The sequence below is a fragment of the Myotis brandtii genome, unplaced genomic scaffold (genome assembly GCF_000412655.1).
Source record: "Myotis brandtii unplaced genomic scaffold, ASM41265v1 scaffold237, whole genome shotgun sequence".
In the NCBI taxonomy this organism is placed as follows: domain Eukaryota; kingdom Metazoa; phylum Chordata; class Mammalia; order Chiroptera; family Vespertilionidae; genus Myotis; species Myotis brandtii.
The window spans coordinates 94,953-111,002 of NW_005358943.1; the positions used below are offsets into that span (position 1 = coordinate 94,953).

Genomic DNA, 16,050 nt, shown 5'->3' on the forward strand with positions numbered 1-16,050 from the left:
CAAACTATTGATTCCCAGTAAGAATTCTTAATTATTAGAGCTGTTAATGGTTGACATGCTTTATAAAAAATTTAAAACCCAACGTATTTGCTTGTAGAACAGAACTAGTTCTCTTCCCAGCTCCTAACTGTCAGTGCAAAGTGTTTGTGCTCCACAGAAGCATCCTGTGTCTTTGCCTGACTTCCACGAGGTTGGCTGTCAGGGACTGGAATGGGAACCATTTCCACGTTGCATAACACTGGACAAAGGGTGGGGCCTCTGGACTCCCAGTGACTATTTGAATGGATCTCTAGGGAACATGCTTTTCAAGAGGCAAAAGAGAGAAAAATAAATGGACCAGAGGGTCAGGTTTTAACCTGCTGACTTAGTTCATTGGCTCTTCACACTCAGCAATGGCCTCTAAACAGCTTCCATATAAACACAGTTGCTTATTGATCCAAAATCTCACAAGGGGAGATCTAAGATGAGTAATATTTTTGGGACATATTTGTATTATTTATGCTACTTCCTTCTTCTGGAACACTGGTTTCGATATAGTCTCTCAACTTCTAAGAAGTAAGAATCATTTGCTTTCCCCATTTTATCCATCTCTAGGATGTTCAACTTGTATATTTCCTATTTTATTCAGGATATGCTAGCATTTTAAATAAAAGTACTAATGATATTTAAATTCTAGAATATGTAAGTACTTAGCTTGGGAAGCTGGTATGAAGGGAATCACATCAGAGTTGTAAGCATGTGTTAGGCTACAACTTAATATGAACTAACATAAAGGACACTCTGTTCTTGAAATACATACACTGTAGAAATGGAAAAAATGGCATACTAATGAAGAGAAGAAATGTGTCGAGCAACCTCCAGTTTCACTGACTTGTATCTTCAGAAAGGAAGTTTTGATGAACTAAGAAAAACACAGAATTTTTATAAGCTATATGTAACTTCATATCTCTAAAAAAATAAAAATAAATAAATAGGGTATAATGAACCTAAGAAACAGAAGTAAACAGTTATATACAAAGAGTTTATATGCTATGGCTAATCCTCTAATTTCATTTTAGGATTCTTTTATATTCTCATGCCATTAGCTGCTTCTTAATTGATAATACTGAGATGTTCTTAGTAGTATAAATAAAGTATGATATTTCATAGGTTCATAACATGGTGAGAGTGTTTCTCCTAAAATATTTAATTTTCTCTCTATAAGGTTTGATGGTGATTAGTCAGTTATATCTGGAAAGCTTTAGAAAAACGATTTCAAAGACAGGAACTCATTCACACAAGACAAATTCATGTCTGTGCCCATATGTCTCTTTTTATTCAACATCAGACCAGCCATTTATAGCCCTGAGCCAGTCTTTAAGAACAAAGAAAATTTGCATCACACACCATCCAGCTATACCTCAGGACCCAGACAAAAACAAACAGGCTTTGCCCCTCCTCCCCAGCTCCCTGCAACTGCCTGGCCTAAACCAAACAGCAGGTGGGGCTGCACGGAGAGGGCAAGTCACAGGCTCTTGAGGGGACTGGCTTGTTCCTTCTGATCACCTGGACACAGAGGTAACATAGGGGCCAGACCTAGGCTCTCCATGGACACTTGAGACCTGCTGACGCCATTTCCTCCACAACTCCGTGCAACCAGCTCTGCAGTGGTCTGGCCCAGTTGCCTGGTGCCAGTTTGGGTTCTGATGGAAGCTGAGTGTTCTCTGCCGCTTATTCTTGGCTCAGTCAGGCCCTGGCTGAACCATGTATCTAAGGAGCCCAGAACTGCCCCTCCGCTGTACTTGGGGCTGATCCTGGAAAAACTACCAGGGTTGTGGCAGCATTCCCTGAAAATATTAGAAAAGGTCCTAATCCTAATGGTTTTCCGTGGGAATTGCTGATAGGTGCAGCTATTGTTGAACTGTTTGCTGTTTTCTTATTTTTATGGAGAAGTTTTTGATCGATTAGAAACCAGTTTTATGTGGCAAGAGAGGAAAAGTTTGCTGTAGCACTTTCTACATTAATGGAAGAAAGATGTAAACTACTTGAAAAATTTAGCCTCATACAAAAGCAGTATGAAGACTTAGTCATTACAGGATTCCAGCTTTGAAGAGGAGTCAACAGAAGCTCAAAGTTTGGAGGCAATCTGTGAAAAGCTGAACAGTTCCAAATCTGCATTTGAGCAGGAAATACTCTTTCTAGAGAAAAGAGTTAAAAGAAGAGACACCGAAACATTCTGAACAAGATGAATTGACGGTGGATAATTAAAAAAGGATACAGTCCGTAGGAGATGAATCAAAATCACTCAAATCACATGTCACTGAAGCCAAATGACAGCCTTCAAAATATTTCAAATGAATGAAGACCCACTTAAGATAGCTGTAAAGATGCTTTGAGTGAAAATTTCTAACTTCAGGAAAGCTGGAAAGAACTTTTACAAGAAGTTGAATGGAAAGTACAAGTGAGTGAGCTCAATAAACAGAAAATAACATTTGAAGACTCCAAAGTATATGCGAAACAAGTTCTATATGATAAAGACAAACAGATCAACTCTGGCTGAATGCTTGCTAAAGATGCAATAATGTGCTGCTCTGCATGGAGAAGATTTAATGGATGATAACTTGGAATTGGAAAGAAGAAGAATTCAAAAAGTGATAACCAAAGGGAGCTTTGAAGAAGCATATTCATGCTGCTAAGTTAAAGGCGTCTTTAAAAACCCTAGAAGAAGAAAGAAACTAAATTTTCACTCAGTTATCTGAAGTAGATAAAACAAAGGAAGAGCTCGCAGAGTGTATTAAACATCTCTAGACTGGACAAGCATCTTTGCAGTCAGAAAATGAACATTTTGAAAATGAGAATCATGAACTAAAGCAGAAATTTAAAGGAAGGACTGAACTGTATCAAGAAAAGGAACTTACACTTTGGAGAAAATTAATAGTAGAAGAAAATTACTGCTTAGAGCAGCAATTTTCAACTGGTATACTGTGACACACTGGTGTGCCGCAAGAATTTTTTTAAACATGCAATACCTGACTATTTAGTCAGGGGCACTGGCCTCTTTTCCTTTGGATTGTGAAAAAAAAAATGACAATAGCCAACACAATATCCATCTGGTGTGAATGCCCTGTCTTGAAACATAAATAAATAAGTCATATAACAGATTTGCATCTGATTGGTTGATTCTTGGCACTGAAATCCTTAATATATAAGTATAGGCACCTGATTTTTTTTTTAAAGTCACTTTGGAGAAAAAAGGGTAAGTCATTACTACTACTATTTTTTTAAAATCAATCAAAATTATACCTTTTATTTTCAGATCGGCAAGAAATATATTTTTGGTGTGCCGCAGAATTTTTGTGATTAGTTTAAGTGTGCCTTGAGATTAAAATAAAAATGTTGAAAATTGCTGGGTTAGAGAAACAGGAGAAACTTTCTAAAGCATATGAAGAGATCAGCCTGGCAGCTAAAGAGCTGGAGAAAGTGAGCCAAAGATCTTGCAGAAGAAATGGAGAGAACCATTCATTCTTATCAAGGGCAGATTATTTCCCATGAGAAAAAAGCACATGATAATTGGTTGGCAGCTCGGACTGCTGAAAGAAACCTCAATGATTTAAATAAAAATCTTATGGCATACAAAAAATTAACTGAAATAGAATTTAAATGTGAACTTTTAGGAAAAGATCCTTGTGCACTTGATCTTCCAAATACAACATTTGGCAAAGAGCATTCCCTTGTGGTCCCTCACCACTGGTTCGACTTTTATCTGAAGCGAAAACTTTTCTTTCCCCTCCAACTTTGTTAAAGGGTCTGCTCAGACTTTCACCTTTGTTTCCATGGGGAGGAGGAAGAAGTTTGAGAGGCCCAGGGAAGTGATTCTCAACCTTCCTAATGCCGCGACCCTTTAATACAGTTCCTCATGTTGTGGTGACCCCCAATTTCATTGTTACAAATTGAACATAATTAAAGCATAGTGATTAATCACAAAAACAATATGTAATTATATATGTGTTTTCCGATGGTCTTAGGCGACCCGTGTGAAAGGGTCGTTCGACCCCCAAAGGGGTTGAGACCCACAGGTTGAGAACCGCTGCTCTAGACCATCAGATTACTAAAGAAGAATAGCCAAGCTGTGATGGGCTATTCCATTTCCTCACAGGAAACCTTCTGACACTGCGTCCCTTTCAACTCCATGGGAACAAAGTCATAGGACAAAAATCCCTCCATTAGGCCAACCTTATCTGATCTAGTTCCTCCTCCAGAAAGGCGAGGACTTAGAAGTTTTCATTTCTTTTTTTAAGACTTGTTTGGCATTGATAATAAAATCAGCTAGTTCTTTCCCCTTTTGCTTTGAGATCTACTGACATTCAAAAAAGGCATGAAATGCGTGAAGTAGAGGTGAATTAGATACCACTGCAGTGTTTAGGAGAGCTGTTATTACACTGAGGTCTTAAACTTTCCTAGACTGGAAGTTTGAACCATGTTCTTAAATATCTACAGCCTTTTTGAAGTTAGCAAGGCATACTTCCAAATACTACAACTTTTGCTGACATACTGGAAAGGATTAAAAGATAAATACCTGATGTTAACAGCGAGTTTCATAAAATGGAAACACCTCTCTGAAGGTCACTAGGCTTTCCACCTGCTCATCCTTCGCACTCTGACTCAGCATAAGTTACAATTTGTTTTCTGCCTTGAATGTGTTCTCCAAGTTGCAAGGCGGAGTTCTCACACACCCAAGTAAACCCACTCAACCTCTGTTTAGCACCAGATTGTTGTTATGCTACAACTCTTACCCCCTAGCAAGACCTGATCAGCTCAAAATTTTGACATGCATCTCCCTTTGAAATAAAAGTACATTTGATGTATTCATCAAAATATGCCTGCACTGGCCCATTGATAATTTATGTGCTACATCTTCTTCTAAAGATCATGCTTGTCCTCTGAGAGGTCTCATCTTGGTCAGAATAAAGTCCGAAGACCTCAACATGGCCTACAAGGGCCTCCATGGTGTGTCCCACCGCCTCCTCTATGACCTCTTGTCACCTTTGTTCCCCTACTCTGCCCTCACCACTGATATTTACATTTGCCATTTTCTCTGCCTGGAATGAATTCCCCCAGATTTGCATGCACATGGCTTTTACCCCTGAAAACAGGAGATGTCCCCTTATCAGTTCAAGCTCCCTTAGCCATCTTATATTAAGTAGTACTTATGGTCCATATCCACGTACCGATTCCACTCAGCCTGCTTGACATTTCTTCACAACACTTATTCCACTGAGATATTATCTGTTTGAATGAAATTTCAAGTGAACAGAAGATCTGTCCATTGTTAACTGGTATCCTAAATGCTTGAAATAGTCCGGCACATAGTATGCACGCAATGCACATTTACTCAAAGAGAGAATAGATGGTCCTTAAAACGTTTTGACAGACTAAGAAGAGAACAAGGTTGAAAAAGTTGGAGCCCAAGACTCAAACTCAACAACTCCAAGGACACTCCCTCTGCCACTCACCAATCTCGTTCCCTGCCTCACCCAAATATGAGATTAGTTCAGGCAATGAACCCTCTTGGGAAGCGTTGGGTTAAAGATCATAGTTCACAAGCAAAGTGATGAGGCTGGAGGAGAGCAGAGAATTACGTTCCTCCCTCGCCTCATCTCAAAACACTCAACACTGTACATGACACGATTCCTCAGTAGGCACTTAATAATAAATGACTGCCAGAAAGCATGACCATTTTTCTTTTACTGAAGAGGAAAAAAAAGGGGGGGAGCTGACACTTTCTTGTGATTTGAAATTATCCGATTGGACAAAGGGAGAAGGCAGATAGTTGTAGTAGGAGAAGCAGGCTCTCCCAATTCTCCCAAAATACAAATGCTTTGTAAAACTTTAGAGGGGAAGGGTTTCCTTTCAGACATGTGGGTGAGAAAGGGAGGAGGGGAAAATGCTCAGATGATGCTATTTTGAAGCTATTTGGTAAGAATGGCTATTTCCTCTCTGATATTCTTGAACCACCAAATGTCATGTTTCCATGCCTGCTGCCTGGATGCTATCAAAGGCACTACTCTGAGGTGAGAGGGGGGGTCACACGCTCATCTTCTCACATGCTGCTACTGCTGCTGGTTTTTTTTAAAAGCGTTGTGACCTAGAAAGGAGATGTACGGTATGAATGATGCACCGACTGCAGAGAGCATTGAGCGTCATCAGTCTATTTATACCTCCAGGAAGGAAAAAATGAGTACAGGCCAATGACTCTCTACTCCATGGACGGGGTATGCAAAGATCATCTGGAAGAAACAATAAACACAGTGAGCGAAGTATTTTTGTCCGTAAGTGAGGAATAAGAGGTGAGGCCATATTCCCATTTCCTGGGTCTTTCCAAAATTCAGTTTGCTTTTAAAGAATTTCTAGTTGGTTCCTGATGTTTCCCACTATGTGTAAAGCAGTCGGAGTCCCAGTTAAAGGCACTACCACCCACATTTTAAAAACTGGCTTTATTCCATGTATGCATACATACTCACATGTGGCTGTAATCTGCAGCCATTTGGACACGCTATAAATTTGGAGGGAACGTATTTCAGGCTTAACAAAGTATTTGGAAAAGCCTTACAGATACTTGTGTGAGTTAACTCAGAAAAAAAAAGGGGGGGAAATGAGAAGATTTACATGGATTTGCACAATATGGTAGAAATTTTTTTTTCCCCAAGGTATGTAGTCAGCTTCTTTTAAATGGTGAACTATTTCCAGGACTAGGCAGCGGAATGCACCCAGGTACAGCTGTTAACACTTATTCCTGCATCACTGGAGAATTTAATGCCAGTCTTTACCTCTAGACTTCTAGTAGTTGTTTCTAATATAAACAGAATAGTGTGGGGCCCAATGGAAGTGATGCTGTGGAACCGACCCATGTATGTGTGTGATGCCTGCCAGCTTGATTTGCTTTTGGAGTTATTTTACTAGCAGTGGTGATGGGTTTGCTGACAACTGGCAAGAGTATGAGGTGTTTTCTAAGGCTCAAGATTAGGTATTTCCTAGTGTGAAATTTATTGATCCTCAGAGGCTCAAACCCGGTCCTGGATTCTTTCACAGAACACAAACTGATTTACTCTGAACACACCCAAGGTTCATAATAGAAACACTCCCTGTTTTTATTACTATCCAGGTCTCCTCTTCACGCCTGAGGCTGAAAATGTAAGACATGCTTCACCCTTTCCCTACATTTGCTGTAATCACCTTTGATGTTAATTCATGGAGCACTCACTGTCATTTCATCACATTCACTTCTTCCAGAGCCTGACCTATAAAGGGGTTGAGGCTGTGTCTTGAATTGTTCAGACCAAAGGGAATTAATGCTTTATTTCTTTATTTTTATTGTTGTTAATTGTCACCCGAGGATACTGATATTTTTCCATTTATTTTTTGGAGAGAGTGGAAGGAAGAGAGAGAGAGAGAGAGAGAGATGAGGATATTGATATTTTTCCATTTATTTTTTGGAGAGAGTGGAAGAGAGAGAGAGAGAGAAAGAGAGAGCGAGAGAGAGAGAGAGAGAGAGAGAGAAAGAGAAACATTGATGTGAGAGAAACACATCAATCGGTTCCCTTCCACATGAGCACCAACCAGGTATCGAGCCCGCAACCAAGGTACCCTTGACCGGAATTGAACCCGGAACCATTCAGTCTGTGGGCCAACACTCTATCCACTGAGCCAAACTGGCTAGGGCTATTTTTTTAATTTTGAACACTCACAAGGCAATTTAGAGCTTATATATGTTCATAATTTGTTGTCAAGTTAATGATATTCTTAATCTTGCAGCAACATGTAGGAAATAGTGACTGATGCATAAAGTTGATGAATTTCAATAGAATAGAAATTTATCTGATGGACTAGACTCTTCAGAATGTAAATGGGCTGATGAAAAACAGTACCACCAACTGGTTTTGTTTGTTTCTGTGTTTGGCAAGAGCTTGTCAGTTTAAGAGGTGTGACTACTTGTTGTTCATGTGTATTCATTGCCAGAAAGGAAAAGTGGGCAGTGTAAAGTTCTACCAGGAAAAGGACATTATTTAATGCACATGGAAAACTGATATTAATGATGGAGAGGTTGGGACCTGCTAGGCAAGGGGGGATAGGGAAAGTGGGACAGAAATAAAAACTCAGCCACAGGTCCCTTAAACTAATAAATACTTGATAAATACGTGCTGGTTCATTTTACAACAGGAAGGAATGGAACTATGAGATGCGTCATCTTTTTTTTTTTCATCTTTAATTTCTTTATTGGTTAAGGTATTACAAATGTGTCCTCATCCCCCCATTAACCTCCAACTTCCTAGATGTGTCATCTTTGAAACCTCCTCTACATGACCACACCACTGAAAAAAGGAACTTAATTTTCATGGACTATGTAATTTTAAAGCCCCTTGTCCTGTTACATAAACCAATATTGTAAGGTTCTCCCTCCTTCTTTCCCTTCTCTCATATTGCCACAAAGAAGCTAACAGAATAATCTTTTAAAGTTACAGAAGCTGGCAAAACAAATCAGTTGTTCTATTGATAGGTTTTGGAAATTCAAACATTCAGGGGGAGTTCTGAACAATGGACAAATTTTCTGAGAGGCAGAAAAATGATGTTCCATAAGAAAATCTGCTAAATGAATAAAGCAGGCCAACAATTAAGACCAATTTCTCCTTCTAAAAAGATATTTTATTTTCATGGAACAGTTTATTTTATGATTTCTATATTTACTATTTTATTTATGGTGATACATCTCTTGATAATTTTCAGCACAATTACTCTGAGGCAAAGGAAAGCTAAGAGATTTACTCAGACCTATTTAAGTCCCATAAAAATTGAAAGAAGGTATTATTGTTGTGTGATATAAACAAAACACAGGAAAAAAGCAATTACTGGTCAAATTTTTTGATCAGATACTGCTTTTAGATTTCCTTACTTTATGTCTGTATATTTGATCACACTGAATAATCACTATTCATCCAAAAAATAATAATATTTCCTAAGAAGCTTATATCAGCAAATAATTATAGTATAATTCTATTTTTAATTTCTCCTCTCACCCACATTCTCTTACATACCTATGCAGGTATTCAAGTTCCTATATCCAAGTTAGGGGGAGAATCACAGTGATACAGTTTATATATATCCACAATAGGATAGAGTAAGATTTGTCTCCAAGACTAGATTTATATTAAATGTGCCTCAAATAAATTTCTATATAACTTATTCTTGCCAAAGGAAATTTAAAAACAACAATTAGTGTTGAAAAGTGCTGACAACTGAAAATAGACCCAAGAAGAGTAAATATTAAGAAGATATTTTTAATAAAATTCAATACACCTATAGAATAGTGATTCAATGTGAAATTTTGACTCATTCAAACTCTGCTCATTGCCTTTGAGAAATTCTGAGTGGCAATCATAGCCTCCTTCATCAAATAAGAGGATGCTTCAAACATCCTATATAATAAAAGGCTAATATGCAAATCAACCGAACGGCAGAATGGCCAGTTGCTATGATGTGCACTGACCACCAGGGGGCAGACACTCAACGCAGGAGCTGCCCCCTGGTGGTCAGTGTGCTCCCACAGGGGAAGCACTGCTCACCCAGAAGCTGGGCTCACGGCTGGAGAATGCAGTGGCAGTGGTAGGAGCCTCTCCCACCTCCGCGGCAGTGCTAAGGATGTCTATCAGTTGGACATCCCCCAAGGGCTCCGGGACTGTGAGAGGGCTGAGGGACCCCTCTCCCCCGAGTGCATAAATTTCGTGCACCAGGCCTCAAGTGATATGTAATCCAAGGATAACTCAACCTATTTGCTGTGACACTGCCGTTTTCTATGACACGATCAATGGACAAGATGGTTTTAATCCATGCTTTTGTTCCCCAGCCACTAAGTGCTTACATTTACTGAGTTAAGTTTAAGCATATGTTTTAAATTCAGTGTTTTAAGCTGACATGCTGATTTCAAAAGACACATAATCATATTTTAAGGATTTTTATAAGATTTCCAAACTGCTAGATTTGACTACAGTTTTACAAACGGCTAATGAACATAAATTTCAAAAGAATTGACCCACGATTTCTCATATTTAACATCCAGCAGTGCTGTTGACTAAATATTTCCATTTGTCCTCCACATGGGAGGATTGCACTCCCCTGCCTCCTGGACATTTAGTGAGGCCATGTGAGGTCAATGAAATGTATTCACACAAGTGTCATGCATCACCCACTGGGTAGAAGGTGCTCAGAGCCAGTGTGTGATTTAACATGTTCTCTTCCCCTGCTCAGGTGACTGGGGAAGCATGTGTCAAATGGAGCTTCCTTCAGAAGTAACTGTGATATGCCCAGTCTTCCTGCCACACCACATGGGAAATAAGAGGAAAATCCTCTTTGTAATAAGCCATTAATATTTTTGTGTGGTTGTTGTTATTTCAGCCTAACTTTGCCTATCCTGATTACTACATATACCTGGTTGTGGTTGTAAGTCTCACGCTGAAAATTTGGATAAAAGAAAAGAATTTTTAAAGCCATTTTAATATGGAATGTGTCGACAGTTAAATTCCATTTGCATGTCTGGAAATAAATTTGAAATTTTATGTGAACTATGGATGAAAAGGGGTATGGTAATAAATAATGAATTCCTGAGTAGGTCCTGGTGAGTTATCATACCCCAGGCCTATAACTTCTTTAGTGAGAGGTTTTTAAAGCCAGCCATGTCCATTGTCCTTGTGAATCTAGGTCAGGGGTTCTCAAACTACAGCCCGTGGGCCACATGCAAATACAAATATTGTATTTGTTCCCGTTTTGTTTTTTTTACTTCAAAAATAAGATATGTGCAGTGTGCATAGGAATTTGTTCATAGTTTTTTTTTTAAACTATAGTCCGGCCCTCCAATGGTCTGAGGGACAGTGAACTAGCCCCCTGTTTAAAAAGTTTGAGGACCCCTGATCTAGGTTAACACATCTTTGAATTGCCAGAAGTAATACCCCTCAAAGGCATAACCACCCTCAAGAGAGCACATAATCTTAACTATCCTATAATCCAATCCCCACCTTGCTTTCTCCCACTTCATGTAATTTCCCTTATGTTCTCTTCTTAATTTCAAACGCATAGAAGAAACTGCAAAACTATTATTCTCCAGAGCATTTGAGATCTTGCTTCTGGGAAATTGTCATCAGTTTGGGCTCAAATGAACTCTTAAAAAATTCTCTACAGGTTTGGATGTTTCTACGTTGATAGAACAAAAGGGTCAACAAGTGGTTCAATAAGTAACAATAAATAAGAAAGGTGAAAGGAAATGGGGATCCATGGTGCAAAAAAGTCCTCAAGATGGACACACTAATCTAGGGAAGGTAGAAGAATGAGAAGACAAAGGGGATTTAAGAGAATGGAAAATAGTTCCAAAAGAAGCTATAGAGCTTGGCAGGGCCTGTACGCCATGGGAAGGAGGAGGACATGTGCTGTAGACCCTTAACTTTACAAAGTTGTAAGTAGCTGCACTATACAATCAGATCTATAGTCCTGAAAGGTTTCTCTCTGTAGTTTGAAGGCAGGTTGAAGAGAGGAATGAGTGGGAATAGGAGGGTGAAATGAAACAAAAAGAGTAATCGGGAGGAACACACTACTCATCCTGCTCCAAAACATCCCATGAGTGACCACAGCTTATGGAATGAAATGTACACCATTCTCTAGAGTCTATAGGATCATAGGTCCTCCAACATCAAGATAGAGAGGCTAGTGTCAAGGCCCCAATCTCTGGCTACAAGTTCAACTTCTGACAGATACTTGTTGTATTGATGCCCTGGTTCTTTATCCATACATTCTATTTGTTGATCTATCATGAAGATTTAAATAAGATAATAAATGTGAAGTTGTTACTGGAGGAAAATGTGCCTTGTCTCCCCTTGTTGCTAGTGGGGATGGGGTCCTTGTGATATCCGGAGAAAAAAAATTTTCTGAGACTCACACAGGAGGATGCAGGATATTTCCATGGAATTACATCCCTGGGTTTCCAAAGTCTCATTTTCCTGAGTCCAATCATAGAAGAAGTGTAGCTGGGGTTTCAAGAGAGCCAAAATCAGAGCTAGTATCCAGGATTTTCACTCCCTGTTGCAGCAGGGTCCAATGCAGCGCCAAGCCAGCTACAGTCCATCAGTCCACTGGGTGTGGGGTCCAAATGGAGAATGCCAGGGAACAAGAGAGCACACCCCAAGCAACAAGAGTCCCAAGGGCCCCGAAAGCAAAAGAGAGAGAACTTCTTTGTTTAGAGGGTTATATATTCAAAATGTTAGCACCCTTGCAGTGACCACACTCATTCTGTCCCATGACTTCTGTTCCCTATGAGTGGCAGTGAGCACCTTCTCTAGTCACCCTAACTTTTCTGGGCATGCGTCTATCTTCCCTTCATTGGATCCCTCCCCCAGTGTTTTGCAGGGAAGATGGCTTTCCTTTTGCTCCTTTCTTATCCTATATAATAAAGAGCTAATATGCAAATGGTCGTCACACCCTTGCTCCTGGGCCAAGGGACCTGAGGCCACGCCCCCCGTTCCCCGGGGCCAGGGGACCTGAAGCTAAACCCCCCACCTGGCAGGCCTTGACGGGGGACCTGAGGCTGCACCCCCTGCCTGGCGGGGCTTGATGGGGAACCTGAGGCTGTGTCCCCCGCCCTGCAGGGCTTGACGGGGGTGGGGCCGGCCGGGTCTGGGTCTCGCGCAATTTCGATGCACACGCAGGTGGGCGAGGACTTGACTCTGGATCCTGCAGCTCACCCCAGACTCTGACAGGAGAGAGATTTTCATATACATTTTACTAATTTTCTTCCATCTCTGACACTTCTATTATAGAGAAAGGGCAACTAACAATATTAAAATATTTCCTCTAATTAATTCCCTTTTAATGTGCACAAATTTCATGCACTGAGCCACTAGTTATTAATAACCACCTAATTACAATGGTAGCAAAATGCTTATTTTAGAAAAGTATCTGGCTCTTAGTAAGGGTTAACTAGTTAATCTGGTGCATTCTATGACCCATAGCATAAGTACGCCATTATCTTCTCATACTACTTTTTTTTCATTCTTCCTCAACTAAGGATGTTGCCTTTAACCCTTTGCGGTCATATTAAATTTGGACATGGGTGTCGTACTGGTCGGAATTAATTTCCATCGAAAGAGCAGTGATACATAACATGCAAGATTATGAAGGATAAACAAGATTTATTAATTCTTTTTTGGAACTACATCACTACTAGTAGAATCACTACAAACGTTATCACTTTCTACGTCAGAGTCAGTATTCAAGGTGTCAAAATAAAACTCTTCATCGTTACTTTCAGATTCTCAGTACACTTCTTTCGGTAACTTTCTTTTTTGCCATTTTGGAGTATTATTTTGAAATATCTTAACAAGCGAGAATGCCTAATTACAGTTAAACATAATTTGTAAAGCTTTATTTGAAATTCTGCAAAGTATCTCCGAAGTTTGTCGATTTCTTCACTCTCAAAAGGCGACTGACTCGCCACGGTGTTTTGCATGGCGAGTGTGGAACGACCGCGTTTGTTTATATTGAGTTTCGATATCTCCAATTTGTCGGGGCAATGTTTTGGTTCGTGACAACAAGGTCGCGACACTTAAGAGCTTTCAGAGAAATTATGAACTGATACATGAATGAATAGAGTTAAGATTCATACAGTTCCTTGCTGTGGTGGCTGAGAGCATACATACGACCGCAACGGTAAAAAAGCTTTGGTGGCTGAGAGTAGACAAACGACCGCAAAGGGTTAATTGATCTTTCCTTAGTCTCCACCTGCTCAAATTCCACTCACCCTTCAGGATCCAGCTCAAATGCCATATATTCCACAAAGACTTTTCTAAATGCTCCCCACCACTCAGGAAGTAATATCTTCCAATTCTGAACTATAAGGTATTTTCTAACTGTTTCATAGCACTTGGTTATAAATTATCTATGGGATAAAAAATAAAAATAAAGCTCATTCTTCTCAACTGTACTATATTTTCCTTAGTCAATGTTACTTCTTATCTATCCATGTATATTTCCAACAGTACTTCCTTGAAATGCCTTGAATATACTGATCTTCATTGTTGAATAATTTAAGACATTAGATCCAATTCTAACATATAACCTCATAAAATATATAATCCTATATATTTATATATAATCCTATATATAAAAGGCTAATATGGAAATCTACCTAATGCCAGAACAACCAGTCGCTATGATGCGCACTGACGACCAGAGGGCAGATGCTCAATGTAGGAGCTATCCCCTGGTGGTCAGTGCGCTCCCACGGGGGGGGCACTGCTCAGCCAGAAGTTGGGCTCACAGTTGGTGAGTGCAGTGGTGGTGGCAGAAGCCTCTCCCGCCTCCGCGGTAGCACTAAGGATATCTGACTAACGGCTTAGGCCCTCTCCCCACAGGGAACGGGCCTAAGCCATCAGTCAGACATCCCCTGAGGGCTCCCGGACTGTGAGAGGGCAAAAATCAGGCTGAGGGTCCCCCGTGAGTACATGAATTTCATGCACCGGGCCTCTAGTATGTAATATTTTTATTCATAAGGTTCAGAAACACCTATTTCACAAAACTGGACATGTTCTCTTCCTTTTATCTATAAATAATCAAAGATTAGATAGGTCAAATGACTTTTCTCAAATCCCATGGCATGTTGATGAGAAATCCTAAAAGAAAATTTATAATCTGATTTAAAAAAAAAAAAGCCTAGCTCCTGTATCCAGCAGCAGAAAGTGGGAAAAAAAACCTAATCTTCCACAACTGGTCAGATAGCATTCTTCACTCCCATAACCATAAAAATGTCCCCAGGCAGACAGGTATCCTTGTAAACACACGGCCATTGGAAAACACTTTTCTTTTCACTCAGATTCCACCAACAAGTAAACCTAGCATTTCCTGATGCTCTTTGTCTTGGCTGTAGTAAAAAGCATGCATGCAAGAAGTTGTGTAAGTGAGAGGACTTATTAAGAGATAAATTTGCTCTTGAAAAGAAACCCTCCCAGTAGTCTGATCATTGTAGCCTGAAAAACTTAGGGCCCAGCCCAGGTTTCTTTGACTAAGTGATCAAATAAAATTCGAAGGTCCTTAGGAACAGTTCTTGCTTAACCACCTGACTATAACTTTTCTGAAACAGACTTTGACCTTTAATCTCTACTCCATGAATTTTTTTTTAGTCAGTAGAGAGCAGCCTGTAGGATAATGGAGCTACCCTACCAATTTCTTTTTCATTATATATAAATTACTATGGAATTAAAATCTTTCGGAGGGAAAAACTTAAAAATTAAATCCTAGAACATAAATACCAAGCAGTATCATACACAGAATGCATCACTTTAACTTTTCATTCTTCACTACAAATGTTAACTAATACATTTTTATTAGGTTTTCTTCCAATATTACTGTAAAAATTGAATGACTAAGTGATGATAGAAATAATTTTTGCTTTCACAAATGTAAAGAATCAATACTGTGGGTATAATAAAACTTCAAGTTTCTCCTTTTTCTATTGAATAGAAGATAAATTGATAAAAATAGATGAAATTCATATTAGATGTCATGTATGAATGTTAGGATAAAAATAAATGAGGATTTTTCCAATTTTGTCTTGGTCTCTCTCAACAATTAAATCTTACTGCTTTCAACCCTTTCCTTCCAAAATTACCTGAGATGGATGAGACTTTTAAAGTCTTATTTTTATTTTATAGGCATTATAGAAAAATTGCATTCTGAAACTAAGTGAAGTTTTCAATTTTTGTAATTCTCAAGCTGACATAAAGACAGAACATACTAGGCAACAAGAGAATCCAAGAATCAGGGGTCTGGCTCAATGATTAAAAGCAGTTACTGCACGGGAAGCAAGGCACAACATCGCTGGCCTGTGGCTGTGTTGCAGGAAGCACGCTATCTCAGAGCATCCATATCTTCTGAAGATATGACAGCAGCTAAATTACCCCAACATTTCTACAGTATAGTATGTGTCTCAATGCACACCATATTTTTTCCACTCTATATTTTGCATTTTTTTAAATGAAT

At 39.4% G+C, this 16,050-nt stretch overlaps 1 pseudogene; it reads left to right on the plus strand.

Moving 5' to 3' along the window:
* The window catches only part of LOC102259115, a 41,746-nt pseudogene extending 37,906 nt beyond the window's left edge, over positions 1–3,840 (plus strand).
* The last annotated feature ends 12,210 nt before the right edge of the window (positions 3,841–16,050 follow it).